This window comes from Chiloscyllium punctatum, chromosome 19 (genome assembly GCF_047496795.1).
Source record: "Chiloscyllium punctatum isolate Juve2018m chromosome 19, sChiPun1.3, whole genome shotgun sequence".
NCBI classification, from domain to species: domain Eukaryota; kingdom Metazoa; phylum Chordata; class Chondrichthyes; order Orectolobiformes; family Hemiscylliidae; genus Chiloscyllium; species Chiloscyllium punctatum.
The window spans coordinates 68,898,988-68,910,719 of NC_092757.1; the positions used below are offsets into that span (position 1 = coordinate 68,898,988).

An 11,732-nucleotide genomic window follows, 5' to 3' on the forward strand; every position below is an offset into this window, starting at 1 on the left:
TGAAAGTATATTTTTTGTTCTCCACATTTATCTGGACTTATGCAACTGCAAACACTACATAAGGGTCTCTCAGCCTTTTCTGAAACCGCACTATCAGGCAGCTGATTCTGGTTAAGTTATTGCACTAAGATACCTTAGCATGATTCTGGCAAATGTTTTGCCAGCACTGAAGTGGAGTGATATTTATCCAAATCTTGCCAGGTTGACTGGTTACCTGTTACCAGATAGACTGAGTGAGTTCAGGGAGCTTCTTAACCAGGCCTTGACCTCCAATTCTGCAGAGCTCAGCTGGGTGAACATCAGTTAATACAGCTTTGCCATCAGACTGATGTTTAATTACGTTTCTCATTGTGCACAATGTGTGGGTGTGATGTCATCAGGAGAGCAGTTGTAACATGTTATTTGTTTCATTGATGTATTAAGGCCAATTGAGGATATAATTAAATGCTCAGATGCAGTGTTGACCTGTTGACATTGACGATGTGTGATGAACCAGTGGTTTAGGGTCCACAGAAAGGTTTTAGAGTATTGTAATACATCTTCCAGTCTTCATGGTCGACAAGTGAACTTCGTCAGCTTTCTTACTTAGCTAAGTGTCCTCGTCTCAGTTTGCAATGAACAGTCCTATGAATATTTTGGTAGGCATTGTGTTTGGATCATGATAACAAGTCACTGAGAGAAATCCTGTAGAGGCAAGGTTCATCCTCTAGTAGATTTGGGATAACAATTGTTTTCAGTGAGCCAATCTTCATGTTTATGAGAGGCAGCGCTGAAGCCTGTCCAGTAATTCTCATTGCAGCAAGTGTCCATTTTCACCAGACACAGGCAACTCTTGAATTCCTTGGACAAAGATTCCTGCCGGTGTGTTTAATTCTTGAAACGTTGTAACGCATCTGGATCTTCAATCCTTGGCAGTATGTAGGAGTATATGTTTAGTGTTACGACACAGGGTAAACCCCCTTTATTAATTTTAAACCAGCAACACAGAAAAGATTTATCCCATGTGGTAATCTGTGAAAATTTGAGAGACCAAGAACTATTTAAAATAAAAATGAAAAACTTTATTTCTTAAAGTATAACAGAGAATAATTAACTAACTATTTATAACTCCTTATTCTAACCTATCATTTACTTACCCTTCAATAACACTTGTCAGGTAAAACCCCCAATTAAGATTTACTAAAAATTCAAATTTCAAAACCAGGCAGCTGTCAAATCTTCTCTTTGTATTTTCCTTTGGAGATTTTCTTCTTAGGATTTCTCTTTCACAGGTCGTTGACAGATAAATGTACCTTCAAGAGAGCTGTGTTTCGGGCAGTCTGTACATGCTGGTGGCTTGGCAGTTCTCTCCCAACTGTTCGCATTTTCCCAGTCTTTTACTCCCAAAGCATTGGATTGGGTCATTGGTTCTTAACATTGTCAACATACTAAATTCAAACTCGATTGGAAGTTGGTATTTTTCAGGGTATAATTTAAACTGATTGGCCTAATCTGAATTTGTTTTTTTTGTCTCCAGGCAACCAGATACACTAGCCCCGCTGGACCAAAAGGTGACATTGTATCTTGTTCAGAACACTTGGTGCTGTCAGGTAGTTCTGTTAGCTTTTAACTTTCTTGAAGGTATAGTATACTTCTACACCTTCATAACATTAGCATTGAAATGATAAGTCACAAAATTCAGCAGTCAGCCTTCCAAGTGGCTTTCATTACATTTTCATGTACCTGCATCTGTCCAAAGATGACTTTGTTGATTAGATGCCAAGGCATTGATTGCAAGTGTACCAAACACATCTTATACAAATTAGAGTAACAGAAAATGGTCAGTGATAAGACCTTATGCATTTTCAGTAAAAGGAGACCATTACTGTTAGAACTACCTAATTTTCCCGATGACCCTTTCCCATGCCTGGTTATCTGAATCAACTCCTGTACTGATGTTAAATGAGCTTGTCTGACATTGGCATGGTAGTAATCAAGGACTTGAGATTATTATAGAATTTTTCCTTGACTTCATCAGGATTGATCGTGATAGTGGTGCACACGTTGAGCATTAATTGTTGTTGCTATGCAAGGAAAAGGTAAGTATCATCAGGCAATCATCAATAACTTTAAGAATGCAAACCAACTTACTGGTAAGATGGTTTATGACAACAAAGTCTGTGCCAGATTCATGCCATTTTTCTTTTCCATGGCCACACCAAAATATTGACAAGACACTGGGACTGAATGAGATATACCTAAGGAAAGTGAGGATAGAAACTACAGAGGTACTAGCAATAACTTTTCAGTCGACCTTAGATTCAGGGGTGGCACTAGAGGACTAGAGGATTGCAAATGTTACGCCCTTGATCAAAAAAGTTGATCATAGCAGTTTAACTTTCATGTTTGGAAACCTCTGGACACAATAATCCGGGGCAAGTTTGTACTTGAATAGACAAACATTGATTAAGACAGCCAGCAAGGATTTATGATGAGAATATAATGTTTAACCTAACTTGCTGGAATTATTTGGTGAGGTAACAAAAACAATTGATCAGGGCAACAATGTTGATGGGGTGTACCTGGACTTCTAAAAGACGTTTGATACAGCGCCACTCAACAGTTGGGTTCATAGAGTTACAGCCCATAGAATAAAAACAGCAGCAACATGGAAATAAAATTGGCTGAGTGATAAGAAGTATTTTTTTAGGCTGGACAAACAATTTGTAGTGGAGTTTCCTGGGATTGGTACTAGAACCCTTGCTTATTTTTGATAAATATTAATGATCTGGACCTTGTGGTGCACATTACAAGCACAAAACTTGTGGATGACAAAATTTGGAAGCATTGTAAACACTGAAGATCATAGTGTGGAACTTTAAAAATACATGGACAAAGAGTGGGCAAATGCTACATACAAACTTTTTCACTGTTCCGAGGTACATCTGACAATAATCAATCAAACCAAAGTTAAATCAAATAGGTTTTAGATATAATTCGATGTGGAGAAGTGAGGGGTGATGCATTTTGGTATAAAAAAAACACAAAGACAATTAAAAAAGAGTAAAACACTAAAAGTGGTTTCGGAGTCAAGGGATTTGGACGTATAAGTGCATAAACATTAAAGGTGGCAGATAGATTGAGAAAGCAGTTAATAAAGCATACAGTATCCGTGGCTTTATTTATAGGGACATAGACTATAAGTGCAAGGTGGTAATGTTGTAAATTATACAAGACTAGTTCTGCCTCAGCTGGAGTACTGCATCCAGTTCTGGGTATCACCCTTCAGGAAGGATGTGAAAGTACTGTAGAGAAGAGTTTATGAGAAAGTCCCAGTGATGAGGAATTTCAGTTATGTTGATAGATCGAAGAAGTTAAAATTGTTCTCCTTGCAGAAGAAAACTCTCAGAGGAGATCCAAATGAAATATTCAAGATCATGCTTTTCTAAGGAAGATGTTGTTAAACTTGAGAAGGTGTAGAGGTCTTACAAGGATGCTGTCGGGATTAGAGGGTTTGAGTTATAGGGAGAGGCTGAATAGGCTGAGGCTTTTTTCCCTGAAGTGGAGAATGAAGGGTGACCTAATAGAGATTTCTCAAATTATGAGGGGCATGGCTAGGGTGAATAGCCCAGGTCTTTTTCCTAGGATGGGGGAGTTCAAAACTAGAGAATACAGATAGAAGGTGAGAGGAAAAAGATTTAAAAATGACGTCAGGGGTAACGTTTTCACACAGATGGTGGTGCGTAGATGGAACAAGCTGTCAGAGGAAGTGGCGGAGTTGGGTATAATTTTGACATTTAAAAGGCATCTGGATGGGTATGAATAGGAATGATTTAGAGGGATATGCTGGCAAATGAGAGGTGGTCAGATTTGGGTGTCTGGTCAGCGCAGTCGAGTTGGACTGAAGGGTCTGTTTCCATGCTGTATGACTCTATATATGTACAGAGTAAGTAGGGAAAAAAAATGTTCCCACTCACGAAAGGATCGAGAACAAGAGGGCACGGATTTAAATTAGTAAAAGAAACAGTGATCTGGAGAAAATGCAGTGAGTGATTAGGATCTTGAATGCACTTCCTGAGACTGTATTGGAGGCAGGTTCAATTGAGGTGTTCAAAAGGATATTAGTTGGTTATTCTAAAAGGAAAGAACGCGCAGTTCTTTGGGAACGGCAGAAGAATGGCATTGAGTGAGAGACTCAGTTGAAGAGTAAATGCAGACACATGGACCAAATGCCCATCTCAGACTCCTCCTTCCCTTCCTCGACATCTGTTTCCATGTCTGGGGATAGATAGGCTACCAATATGCACTATAAATCCACCGACTCCCACAGTTCCCTGGACTATAAATCCTTGCACCGTGCTTCCAGTAAATACTCTATTCCATTCTCCCAGTTCCTCCATCACATTTGTTCCAATGATGCCAACTTTCAGAGGCTCCGTTGTCAATGTTCATCTTCTTCCTCAACAGAAGATTCCCCAGCATTGTTGTCCACAGAGCCCTCAGTTGGTCTGACCCATCTCCTGCATTTCGACCTTCACCTCCTCTCTTCCCGCCACAACAGTGATAGGTTCTCCCTTGCCCTTGCCTACCATTCCACCAGCATCCACATTCACAGGATCATTAAGCACCATTTCTGCCACCTCAAGCAAAATGCCACTACCAGACACATATTGCCCTGCCCTCCCCTCCCTTGTCAACCTTCTGCAGGAACCATTCCCTCCAGGACACCTTGGTCTATTCCTCCTTCACCCCCAATACCCCCACATGGGACCTTCCGCTGCAACCGCAGAATTTGTAACACCTATCCATTTAGTTCCTTCCTCCCTCAGTATCCAAGGGCCCAAGCACACCTTCCAGACGAAGCAGCGCTTTACTTGCATTTCACACAATCTAGTTTACTGCATACATTGCCCACAATGTGGTGCCTACTACATTAGGGAAACGAAGTGTAGGCCGGGTGACTGCTTCACTGAACACTTGCGTTCTGCCTGAAAAAAAACCTTGAACTTCCAGGTGCCTGCTGCTTCAACACCCCACCCTGTTCCCGGCCAATATTTCTGTCTCAGGCTTGCTGCAATGCTCCAGCAAAGGTCAGTACAAGCTGGAAGAACAACATCGCATTTTCTGCTTGGGGACCTCGCAGTCTTCCAGACTCAATATCAAGTTCAATAAATTTATGGCTTGAGCTCTCCTACGTCCTTCACCCAACTGCTACACACTAAGCCCTGTTATCACATAGTTTGCTATTACACACAATCCATTGTCAGCCACTAATAGTCTCCATTAATAGCTAATCACCCTCCTAACCAGATCATTATCTACTCCTTTGTCTGTCCAATTGCTCTTCTCTCTCTTTGGGCTCTATCCCCACCTACCATTTACTCATTACCCCCTCCCCCCATCCTATCTTCTGCTTATAAACTGACACTTTGCTAGTTATCACCAGTCCCGAGGACAGGTCACTCGACCAGAAACATTAACTCTGATTTCTCTCCATAGATGCGGCCAGACCTGCTGAGCTTTTCCAACAATTTCTATTTTTGTGACCAAATGTACTCCTGCATTGCAACTATTTTGTGGCTTAATGACGAATGTATAACCTGTATCGGTTTCCTGGAGTTGGCCGTTCTCAGTCTCACTAAGGGCAATGATGTTGGTGTAATGCCTAACTAGCTGTGCAGACAAGAGCAGTTCTACTTCTAGTCAGTCAGCTGTGCAATTGTCCTTGAGGATGCACATGAATTGGACTGAAGGGTCTGTTTCCATGCTGTTTCATTCCATGACCCTATGTTCCATGTACCATGATTAGATTAGATTAGATTACTTACAGCGTGGAAACAGGCCCTTCGGCCCAACAAGTCTACACCGACCCGCCAAAGTGCAACCCACCTATTCCCCTACATTTACCCCTTTACCTAACACTACGGGCAATTTAGCATGGTCAATTCACCTGACCTGCACATTTTTGGACTGTGGGAGGAAACCAGAGCACCCGGAGGAAACCCACGCAGACATGGGGAGAATGTGCAAACTCCACACAGTCAGTTGCCTGAGTCGGGAATTGGACCCGGATCTTTGGCGCTGTGAGGCAGCAGTGGTAACTGCTGTGCCACCGTGCCGGACTTTACCTTTTTGGAATGAAATACAATTGTGGTGACGGGATACCTGCCAACCTTGCCCTGGCTATAGAAGTGAAGTATATCATGTTTTAGGCACATTTTCTAGCCCATTATTTAAAAATCTTTCACAGGATGTGTGCATCACGGGCTAGATCAGCATTTATTGCTCATCCTTAATTGCCCAGTTGGCAGTTAAGAGCCAACCACATTGTTGTGGGTCTGGAGTCACATGTCAGTCAGACCAATTAAAGACAGCAGTTCCCTTCCCTAAAGGATGTTAGTGACCCAATTGACAATGGTTTCACACTCTTAATTCCATATTTTTTTAAAATATAAAATTCAAATTTCACCATTTGCCATGATAGGATTGAAACCTAGGTCTCCGGAACAATACCTGGCTCTTTGGATTAATACTCTCGTGATACCACCAGACTATCACCACCTTTCTCCTGAGAAAATGATAGTGAGCCACCTTCTTGAACCACCGCAGCCCATATGGAGTAGGTACATCCACAGTGCTATTATGGATGGAGATTCAAGATTTTGTCGCTGCAGCAAAGTGATACCTGGTATGGAGGGATTGTCTTACAAGCAAAGGCTAAACAAGTTGCATCTCTACTCACTGTTGTTTAGAAGAATGGGAGGAGTTTTCATTGAAACATATAGGATTCTTAAGGGGCTTGATAGGGTAAACACTGAGAGGATGTTTCCCCTCAGCGGATGGTCTAGGGCCAGATCTAGGTTCAAATGAGCCAGGTCTAGGGTTCATTTAAGACTGAGATGAGGAGGAATTTCTTCTCTCAGAGAGTTGCAATTATTTGGAACTCCTTATCACAGAGAGCTGTGGGGGCAGAGTCTTTGTGTACATGAGGCTGAGATAGATCTATAGATTCTTGATTAATAGGGGAATCAAGGGGTATGGGGTTAGGGCAGGAAAGTGGACACAAAGAATGCTATTAAATGGCAGAGCAGGTTTGAGGGGACAAATGGCCTACTCCCGTTCCTATTTCTTAACTGGTTTCAATTCAGACGATTTACAGCCTGAAGGTGACTATTCAGGTGATGGTGTCCTCATGCATCTGTTACAGGTGTCTTTTTAGGTACCAGGTTTGGAAGGTGCTGTTATACTGAAGAGTTAACTAAGTAGCATTTATTTCAATACAAAGGATCTTACAAGAAAGGCTGATGAACTCAGGGCATGTTTAAGAACATGGGACTGGGACATCATAGCTCTTACAGAAACCTGGTTGAGAAATGAACAAGACTGGCAACTCAATGTTCCTATAGGAAGGATAGAAAAGGAGGCAAGAAAGGTGGGGGTTAGCACTTTTGATTAAGGAATATATTACTGCTATAGCTAGGAAAGATATTTCTGATATAACCAGTGAAAATATATGGGTAGAAATTACAAATAAGAAAGGAGCAATCACTTTGATGGGATTGTACTATAAGTCCCCTAGTAGTAAGAGGAAAATTGAGAAACAAATATTTAGAGAGATCTCAGAGACATATAAGCATAATAAGGTTGTAATAATGGGGTTTTAATTTTCCAAATGTTGACTGGAACTAGCATAGTGTTAAAGGTTTGAATGAGTCAAACGTGTTCAAGAAATCTTTCTATATCAATATGTGGATGCTTTTACTAGAGAAGGAGCAAAATCAGGCCTTCGTTTGGGCAAAAAGGCAGGGCAGGTGACTGATGTAAAAGTAGGTGAACACTTCGGGTTTAGTGATCATAATTCTGTTAGTTTCAAAATGGTTATGGAAAAGGATAAGCCTTCCATAGAAGTTCAAGCTTTTAATTGGAATATGGCAAATTTTAATGCTATGAGATAAGAACTTCTAAAAGTTGTTTGAAGCAGACTGTTCGCAAGTAAAAAGGACATCTGACAAGTGGGATGCATTCAAGAGTGTGATAATGAGAGTACAGAAGCATTGTTCTTGTTAGAGTGAAGGGTAAAACTGATCAGATTAAGGAACAATGGATGAATAAAAATATTGAGGTTTGAGTCAAGAATAAAAGAGCATTTTAACTTAGATAGAGATAACTTGGTTCAATTGAATCTCTTATTCAATACAGAGTGTCTTCCTGATTTTTCTTTTAAGAATGCTCCTGCAAAGAGGGTTTGTGGGATAGCATTGGCAGATAAGGTTAAGAATAATCCAAAAAGATTCTACAAATACATTAAGAGCAAGGGGGTAACTAGAGAGAAGGTAGGGCCTCTTAAAGATCAAGGAGGACATCTTTTTGTTGAACCCCAGGAGATGAGAGAGATACAAAATTAATATTTCATGTCAGTTTTTATTATGGGGAAAGAAATGGAGTCAAAAGAACACAGAAATAAACTTTGATGTTTTAAAACCATTACAGAAGAGGAAATTCAGGATGTCTTAGAGAAAATAAAGGACCTGATCTAATGTATGCCAGAACATTATGGGAAGTAAGAGAGGAAATTATGAAATTGCCGAAACATTTGCATCATCTATAACAATGGGTGAGCTGCCTGATGACCAGAGAGTGGCTAATGTTGCATCTTTGTTTAAGAAAGGCTGTAAGGAGAAACCGGGGAACTATAGACATGTGACTCTGACTTTGATTGTGGGTAACTTGTGAGAGGTGATTATAAAATATAGGATTTATGGATATTGAGAGGGGCAAAATTTGATTGAGGATAGTCAACATTGTTTTGTGTGAAGAAAATCATTTCTCAAACTTGATTGAGTTTTTTTTGAGGAAGTTACCAAAAAGATTGATGAGTTGTTTATTTGGATTTTAGTAAAGCCTTTGTCAAGGTTCCACATGGCAGACTAATTTGTAAAGTTAGATCACATGGGATTCAGGGTGAGCTTGCCAATTGGATATAAAAATTTACTTAATGGCAGGAGACAGAGAGTAATAGTGGAGGATTGCTTTTCGGACTGGAGGCCTATCACCAGCAGTCTTCCACAGGGATCGGTCCTGGGTCCTCTCTTGTTTGTCATTTTGTATAAATGATCTGGATGAGAATATCGAAGGCAGAGTTAGTAAGTTTGCAGACAACACCAAAATTGGTGGCATAGGAGACAGTGAAGAAGGTTTTCTAAGATTATAAAAGGATCTTGATCAAATGGGTCGAGGGACTGAAAAATGTCAGATGGAATTCAATCTGGATAAGTGGGAAGTATTGCATTTTGGTACAACAAAGGTAGGGCTTATATAATTCACGGTAGGCCTTGGGTAGTGTTGTAGAACAGAGGGACCTAGGGGTGCAGGTACAGAATTATTTGAAGCTTGTATCACATATAAACAGCGTGGTTAAACAGGTGTTTGGCACGTTTGCCTTCATTGCTCAGTCCTTTGAATATATGATTTGTGAAGTTATGTTGAAGTTGTACAGGACATTGGTGAGGCCTCTTCTGGAATACTGTATCCAGTTCTGGTCACCCAGTTATAGGAGGGATATTGTCAAGCTGCAGGGGGTTCAGAAGAGATTTACAGGATGTTGCTGGGTATGGAAGGTTTGAGTTATAAAGTAAGGCTGGACAGGCTGGGACTTTTTTCACTGGAGCGTAGGAGTTTGATAGGCAATCTGAAAGAAGTTAATAAAATAATGAGAGGTATAGATACAGTTAATGGTTGTTGTCTTTTCTCTAGAATGGAGATTTCAAAATAAGGGGGCACATTTTTAAGGTGAGAGGAGAGAGATTTAAAAACATAAGATGCAAATGTTTTACACAGAGGATGGTTTGTGTGTGGAATGAACTTCATGGGAAAGTAGTGGATGTGGGTACAATTACAACATTTAAGAGACATATGGATAGATACATGAATAGGAAAGGTTTGGAGGGTTATGGGCCTGGAACAAGCAGGTTGGACTAGTTTAGTTTGGAATTATATTCACATAGACTAGTTAGACTGAAAGATCTGTTTCCATGCTCTATGACTCTAAGTGAACAGCATGGTCCTGAAAAGAGCTACTCAGTTAATCGGGGGCAGTGAAGTTCCACCTCTGATCCCTTCCAGTGAAAAGCGATTCTATGGCTTACGTTGCCCGTGTGCAGATTCACCATGATAGCTCTCAGGGAATCCACATCTGCTATATCACTCAACCATTATCACAGGACTTCTGACAGATGGCTGATAGATGAACATGATTTGCATATGAATTGATTAAAGGCAGGGAAATATGCACATCATCAGCTTTGCTCTTCCAATCCAACCTACTGTAGTCAATAGTAAGGCGAGTCTGTCGAAAATAAATCTGGATGGATTGTGGGACCTGGACGTCACTTGTCAAGCTCTACACATTCCACAACATGGTGCTGACTCTCAGTTAAAGACCATTAGACCCTAGATTATTCTTGTCCACCTGCATAAGCCTTCATTTCCATGGGTAGGACACCTGATAGCTATCCTTATTTGATTTAGCTTGCTTGTCAAAATAATTTAGTGGGGTGTGGCTGCTGTCACATGCTAATAACTATTTAGAGTCCCAGATGAGGAGAGCTAAGTGGAGGAGAAGATTAATACAGGATAAGTCCCCCCAAAGAGTGCATGAGCCTGCATCAGAAGTTATACCTTCCATTATATTGGTATTATTCATAAAACAATTCCAAAGTGAATATTATCAGTGGAAAATCTTCTTGATGACTTCAATTCTTTATCACTAAGCCAGCCAACTATCCATATAAATTACATAAGATGGTTTTCGAAGAATGTTAGTCAGATTACTTGCAAGTTTTGACACTTCTATTGAATTTTACTAAATTATCCAGTCGCAATCACATCTGTAAAGTACAACTCTGGTTGGCTGAAGAGCAATATTCATCTAAAAGTTTGGCAATGAGCCAATACTATGTCTCAAAAAATTGTAATATTTTACTGCATTGGCTTCATCAAAGTAAAGCTGCATCATACTCCAAGTTCCCAACCACCATTCTCCATTCCAATTTTGTGTCCAAGATCACTCTCCATTAAATGTTGAGCTCACAACTCTGGAAAGGGTTTTGAAAGACAATGAAAAGGCAGGCTCTGCTGTAGCCGGAATAAAAAATTAGTTATGCTGTTTACATTGTATAGTGCAGCCAACGGTGGAAAGAGCTGGCAGGTCTAATGAAGATTGTAACCAGCCCTCAACCTTTTCATCTTGTATGACCACTAGATCTTATCTTAGGAACTCAGAAAAAATTATATGCAAGATACTATCTGCCCAATATTTCCCTTTTACTTTTTTTCATTGTCTGCCAATGTGGAATATCAGAACAAGACTGGCAATCTTGCAGATTTACGTACAACTACAGGACAGTAGATGAAGTGTAATTGAAATTTAGTAAATTGAATTTTGTTTTCAACTTTTTATTACACACTGCATCCAATTTGGAACATATCAATTCCATCTGGTGCCAATTCTTGCTGTGTATCTTGGCATTTAAAAAAAAATGACAGCTTAGCATATGTTCAGGAACACGCAACACTCAAGGATACAAGTTTTAGTGTCCTACAGAGAAATAGTCACATATAAGCTAACAATATGATTTTTTTTGTCCTCCTTTTGGTCAATCTTACACTGTACCAAACTTCTCTTCTCACTGCGAAACCATACTCATTCTCAACTTTCCCTGAAGAATGCCGATGTGATGCCTTTAGCGTCTGGG

General features: G+C 40.2%; 1 protein-coding gene across 1 annotated transcript in view; it reads right to left on the reverse strand.

Annotated features, from left to right (window-relative positions):
* Positions 1-11,732, reverse strand: part of crcp (calcitonin gene-related peptide-receptor component protein) — a 105,485-nt gene that overhangs the window by 56,903 nt on the left and 36,850 nt on the right. The window lies entirely within an intron of this gene.